The following is a 6516-nucleotide window of genomic DNA, read 5'->3' as shown; positions in this document are numbered from 1 at the left end:
CATATATAGATTTAAAATAGATAAAATATATATGAATTTCAAATAAATAATATGTATAAAAATATCTAGCTAATAATATGTAAAGCAAATTAAAAGAAATAACAAATTGAAAGTATGAAAAAGTTTCAAAATAAATAGTAAAAAAATGTACACAAAAGTTTAAAAATAAATAGCGTATAAAAGTTTATAATAATAAAATAATCAAAGAGGGCAGAAACATATACAGATATATAAAAGAGTTCAAAATAAATAAATAAAGCCACGTTAAACCACGTTAAATAAGTAATGTATATAAAATAATTCAAATAATATATATTATATCAAAGTTCTTTCTAAAAGAAGAATAACATGGAATAATTTACAAAAATGAATAATATAAAACAAGAATAACAAATAACTTAAAATAAAAAAAATATACAAAAGCCGACATTTAAAAAGAGAAAGATTCAATTGAAACAAAAACAAAATCAAAAAGATAATTCCCCAATAAATAAACCATTAAAACAGAATCAATGACTAAAATATAATGCACGCAAACAAATGAGGATTCAAAAAGAAAATATCCCCAGTTACCAAAACGCAACATTTAATCATGGGTCAAAACAAAACTGACACAAAACCCCTGGGCCAAAATTTAAACCAGAAAAAAGGAATGCACATGGGCCTAATCAAACAGCAACGCAAAAGGGAGGGACTGACTGTGCAAATAACCCCTTTTAACAAAACACGCGGGTCCTCCTAGGTATCGGATCAGGTCAAACAGATTGGGGGTATATTGGGTAAAACGGCGCCGTATGGAACACTTAGGGGGGTGCTAAACGCACCGTTTTACCCCATTATAAGACTTGAAAAATTTTATTTTTCTCTCATTTCTTTCTTTTGTTTCAAAAAAAAAAGAATGGCCTTCTCTCTTTTTCTCTCTAACAAACCCAAAGGCCAGTCATCGACCACCGCTGGTCTGTCACCGACGACCACCGTGCGCGGTGGTCGGAGTTTCAAAACCCTTATTTTTCTCCTTTTTTAAACTTAGAACCCGGATCTAGTGTCCATTTTGGAAAAAAAATTGAAAGTCTTTCAAAAACGAACCAAAAACATTTGTATTTTAGGGCCTTGTAATTTTTTTGAAAAACAAAGACGGAAAACGGGCTTCGTCACTATTCATCAGCGGTGACGTCCTCTTCTGACCCATAATATTAAACTCTTTAGCTTAAGGTAAGGGACTATTTTCCCTTTTTCTTATTTTTGTTAAGTACGGGTAAGAAATAAAATAAAACAAATAGAAATCAAAAGCCAAATGTAGGAAAAAATTTACCTTTTAAAAAATTCTCTATATTTTATGATTTTGTATCTGTTTGTATATTCGTAACATCCGTCCCCCTTTTACAGTGTTGACTATGGCTTTATATAGCCTAAATTATAACACTTTAAACCATTGCAAGTTATGGGTGGCGTGGTAGACATGGGCACTGACGTGATACGTGGGTGCGAACGTGAAGGAGCGGGATGCAGGGCTGCCGACGAACATGCGGAGCTGGTCCAAGGGGTGTGCTGCTTCCCTATTTTCTGTTTAGTGTTTTAGTTTGGGCTAGGGTTATGTTTTAAGCCTGTTGGGCTGCCTTGTATATTTTGGGTCTTTAAGTTTGGACTATTTTTTATTGGGCCTCGGGCTAAAATTGGGCCCTACAATATATATATAAAAGTACATAAATATTTTTTAAAAAATATAATAATAATTCAAAAAAAATTTGCAAACACTAATCTGTTATTTACGTGTTGGATCACAACCAAAATTGGAGTTTCTATCAATTATAAATACCAATTAGAATATTGACAAAGATATTCTATTGAGTTAGGCTTAGTTTGGATGGGCGGTGTGTTTACCTCCAGTGAGGTTAAAAACAGCGGTGGCGGTGAGATTAGTTACTGTAGCGGTGAGATTAGAAACAATGGTGGAGTGTGTGTTTGGATTCAAACGTAGCTGTAGCGGTGAGGTGAGAATAAAAAAATGACTATTAAGGACATCATATTAGAATTGATATATAATAGAAGTTTTTTAAATTATTTTACTTTTTTAAAATTATTAAAATATGTGAATTTATAAATTCATTTAATAAAATATTAAAATGTATCTTCTAATATTTTATTATAAATATTTTAATGAATTATATAATCAATTTAAATTATTTATTAGATAAAATGATAATTATTTTTAATTTTTTATAGTTAAATATTCTTTTATAACAATGATAATTATCATTTTCACAAATAGTAACATTATACTTGGATCAAATTTTGAAGTATCTAAACAGATGATTTTTAATTAAAAAAATATAGTAACATAAGACATAACAAGTTTCATTATTACTAGAAATTAGGTTATGATACAAAATATTTTTACAAATATGAATTCATTAAACTTGTTGCAATGGTTTCCCCTAATGTCGCGATTTCAAGGTCACTTTCACTGTTAGAAGAACTCGATTCACCTCTATCAAAATGGCCTGAAGAGACTGGCATGTCGGGTATATTCTCAAATTCTCAAAAATCCTCATCATTTGACCAAGCATGTCTTCGAATGTAATTATGCAAAACCATTGTTGCAATAACTATTAAAACTTGCTTGTTGAATGAGTAACTTGGAATATCTCTTAATATTGGCTATTTTTTTTCCACACTCCAAATGTTCGTTCAATCATAGAGCGTAATGAAGAATAGACATGATTAAAGATTTCTTTTTTTCCAGATACTTGATGATTACCTCGACGAAAATCAGGTAAATGATATCGTTCCCCCCTATATGGACCTAGAAAACCTGCCATTTGTGGATATCCTGAATCCACAAGATAATATTTTCCTACAAAAAAGTAAAACATAATATCAAGTTTAAAAATAAATTAAAAATTTTAATTTTTTTATGTAAAGATTAATTAAAAAATTAAAGTTCAACCTGGTGGAGGGTGTAGAAACTTTAACTCTTGTTTTATAAGTGCTTGCAAAAAAATTCTACTATCATGTGTTGTTCCTTCCCAACCAGGAAATACAAAAATAAAGCACATGTTGAAGTCACAAACTGCCATAATATTTTGAGTTGGTTCACCTTTCCGTCCGATATAAGGTATTTGACAAGAAAGCGAAATGCATGCTTTTATGTGTGTTCCATCTATGGCCCAATACAATCCTTTAAAATAAATACAAGTAATGAGATAAAAGTTAGAAATAATTTATATTTTAAATATATAAAGATTGTGTAAATTTTACCTTAAAGTGAGGCCAATATCTTGTATCATGTCAATATGGTTCGGTACTTCCTTGAATTGACCTTCAGTGGGTTTAATCGTGTCTATTCCCATTTGAGCAAATATATGTAACATATCAGTAAAAATTCGACTAACAGTTTCCCCAAATCGTTGAAATCGCTCTGTTGCATTTGAATTTAATTCTCTATTTCCAAGAATGTACAATTATAATGCTAATTTCTCCATCGCTGATACTTTCCCATACTTTAAGCCATAATTTGTTTGCAAATCATGCAACAAGTTGTGAAATATATTTTTTGGCATCCTAAAACTATTCATGCAACGATCATCCTGCCCATTTAATACTTCGTCCACCCACATTTGACCTGTATAATTTGAATTCATACGCGGTTGCATAGTGAAATAAGTTTCATGATGTACCAATACACTACTTAACATATATTCTTCCTCTTCATGATAATTGTTGTTCTCAACTTGGGTAAGAATTGTGGCTATTCTTTGTTGAGCTTCTTCACTTAATTCAGGGGTATCATAATTCATATAAAAACTATTATACATATTGTTAAATTCATCCATAACCTGAAAAAGTAATCAAATGAAAATAAATTAATATTTTGTGACATTCTATACAACACAGAAACTTGAATAAAAGCATAGCATAAAAATACCAAACATAAAAAATTATCATACATTAGTTTTACATATAAAAAAGTAGTATAGTTATATTACAATAATAATTCTAAGGAGCTTATGGTGGAGGTGGTTGATGGTATGGTTGGAAGGGAAATGAGGATGTTGCTACCAAGGATGATAATGATGCAATAGGATTTTGTTCAGCATACTCACGTCGAAGCCACCAAACCCTAACATCTGGATCTAAGTTCAAAAACATTTCTCGTTTCACCGGTATTTGGAACATTTTGATGGCAAAATAGTACAGTTCATCTTTTTTTGGAATTTCATCTCTCAAAGCATCCATTGCATTTGAAATAGTATATTGAGAGTGAGGGAAAATAATTTCATTCACTGACTTCCTTGGACTAGCCATACTGTCACACAATTTCTCAATCTGAGTAGTTAATATATTTTTTGATGATTTTCTACTTGAACTTGATTTTTTTCCTTTACCGTGTACAACCCCAAATGTTTGCTTTCTTTGATTAGGAGTTTCTTGAGAAGGGTTTGATGGTACCTCATTAGGACGAATACCTTCATTCTCATTACTATGTTCATCTGAATCACCAAATCTCTCATTAGGTGTATCATCTCCCATAGGAACCCCACTTGGAAGAATACCAGACGAAGGTGCCCATGCATTCTCTCCGGTGGCTACAATGCCACCAAACATTTGTCACATTAACTCATTCAATCGTGGTTCAATTTCTTTCTTCTTAAATCCTTTAAAATCAGGATTTTCCTACATAACATGTTAAATGTTAAATTTTATACTAAGATTTTTATAAATTCTAAATTATTAATTTCAATAAACTTTATGCATTAAAATAATGATAAATTTAACACTAACCTGTATTTTTTCAGCCCACCATTCTTCGGTAGCATCGACCGTCTTCTTAGATGGACACCATCCAATACCTGTAGATTCCTTAAGCAACTCCCTCCATAACCTCTATTCCTTTTTTAATGTATCCCACTTATTTTTCAATTGAGGTTTTCCATAATATTTTTGTGTTTTTGCTTGAAAAAGAGTAATGACATTTTCCCATCCTTTTGAGTTTAGATGAGTTGTCGGTCTATTACCAGCATTGACTTAATTCAAGCAAAGTTCACAAAATATCAATGTCAGCTCATCATCCCAAATAGCTTTTGTTGCTAAGGTACTATCTCCCTCCACAAAATTTCGTGTCTTTGTCATCTATTATTATTATTTTGATTTTAAACATCAATCGACATAAAATCATAAATATATAATTAGATATAATAATATAGTTTCATAAAAAATAAGAATAATACATCACGAATGGATGAAAGCCATAAGATGAACACTAAAGAAAAAATTCTCAAAGATCCATGGTAAATAATAACGAGGATATAGAAATGATAATTGATTATGACTATCTTTTTAAAATGAATAAAGGCATTTTTAAAGACATTAAATTACCTATTGCTTTTGGATGGATTTAGATAGTTGCTGTTGTCGCTGCAGACATTAAAATCAAAAAGGGGAAACATTAGGATAAATAAAGAAGAGACAAGAATCACATGTACCATGTAACAATAATAGATTTAGCAACATATGATCACTACAATTACAAGTTACGATACTCTTTGGTTTCTTTTTTTTCAAAAGAATATTTATTAATTCTAATTTCCTCCTTGCTTACTTAAATCGGATCAGCTCTAAAAATTTTGGAAGGTAATAAATGAGTTTGAGAAAGCATGAAAAGACTTGATGAATCAAATTAAGCATTCGGCTAGGGAGAAACATGAATAAGATTCGGTAGTGTTGAAGCAGTGTTAATATTGTACAAGAAAAGCATTTTTATTAGAAAAAGGAATTGCATGTGCATGCATGTACATGCATGTACTTATCATTTTCTGTAAAAAGAAAAAAAGGGTTTGCTAAGTTGAATTTATAGTTCAAGAAATTAATATGAGATGGTAAGTAAAACAAATATTATTGTATAACTCAAAAATAAACAATTGGAGTTGAGTTGATTTCGTGTTTAGCCATCATCGTCACAAAAATCATTAGCTGGTCTGAGTTACAAACTCGTATTTTTATTACATTCATGTTATTTATAGAAGTGTCTTTTCAGCATGTTTTTGAACACTTTTACTAGCATTTTTATTTGTGATTTCAATCGATTTGTTGTTTTTTTGGGTTTTTTCTTTCTTATTTGTTGATATTATTTTTTGTAGAATTTGTTGCTAACATTTTTGGAAACTCTTGGACAACCTATCAACATGGATGGATTACTTGAATAACGTTGAGTGATAAAGGGTTATCACTTTCAAAAAGATATAAGATGGATCCAACTAATAAGACTGAAAGAAAAGCAGTTGTAGATGTGGCTGCTTGGATGTTCAATGTTGTCACTTCTGTTGGAATTATTATTGTCAATAAAGCCTTAATGGCTACTTACGGTTTCAGTTACGGTAAATTCCTTTTAAGCTCTTTTTTAATTGCTCTCCCCCCATCTTCTTTTTTTTTCTCAGTAAAAGTATTACAAAAATGTAGAAACAGTAGCCACTGCCTAATGCAACAAACTTTAACAGCCCAACCATACCCAAAATCAAA

The 6516-nt window shown here is 30.7% G+C and overlaps 1 long non-coding RNA gene across 1 annotated transcript; it reads left to right on the top strand.

Annotated features, from left to right (window-relative positions):
* Positions 1 to 709: 709 nt before the first annotated feature.
* Positions 710 to 1710, top strand: LOC121208618 (uncharacterized). The gene is made up of 2 exons (XR_005903739.1): positions 710 to 1212; positions 1387 to 1710. It is a non-coding gene; the product is annotated as an uncharacterized lncRNA (long non-coding RNA).
* Positions 1711 to 6516: the final 4806 nt, after the last annotated feature.

This window comes from Gossypium hirsutum, chromosome A10 (assembly GCF_007990345.1).
Source record: "Gossypium hirsutum isolate 1008001.06 chromosome A10, Gossypium_hirsutum_v2.1, whole genome shotgun sequence".
Classification (NCBI taxonomy): domain Eukaryota; kingdom Viridiplantae; phylum Streptophyta; class Magnoliopsida; order Malvales; family Malvaceae; genus Gossypium; species Gossypium hirsutum.
This window is presented reverse-complemented; position numbering and strand designations above follow the sequence as displayed.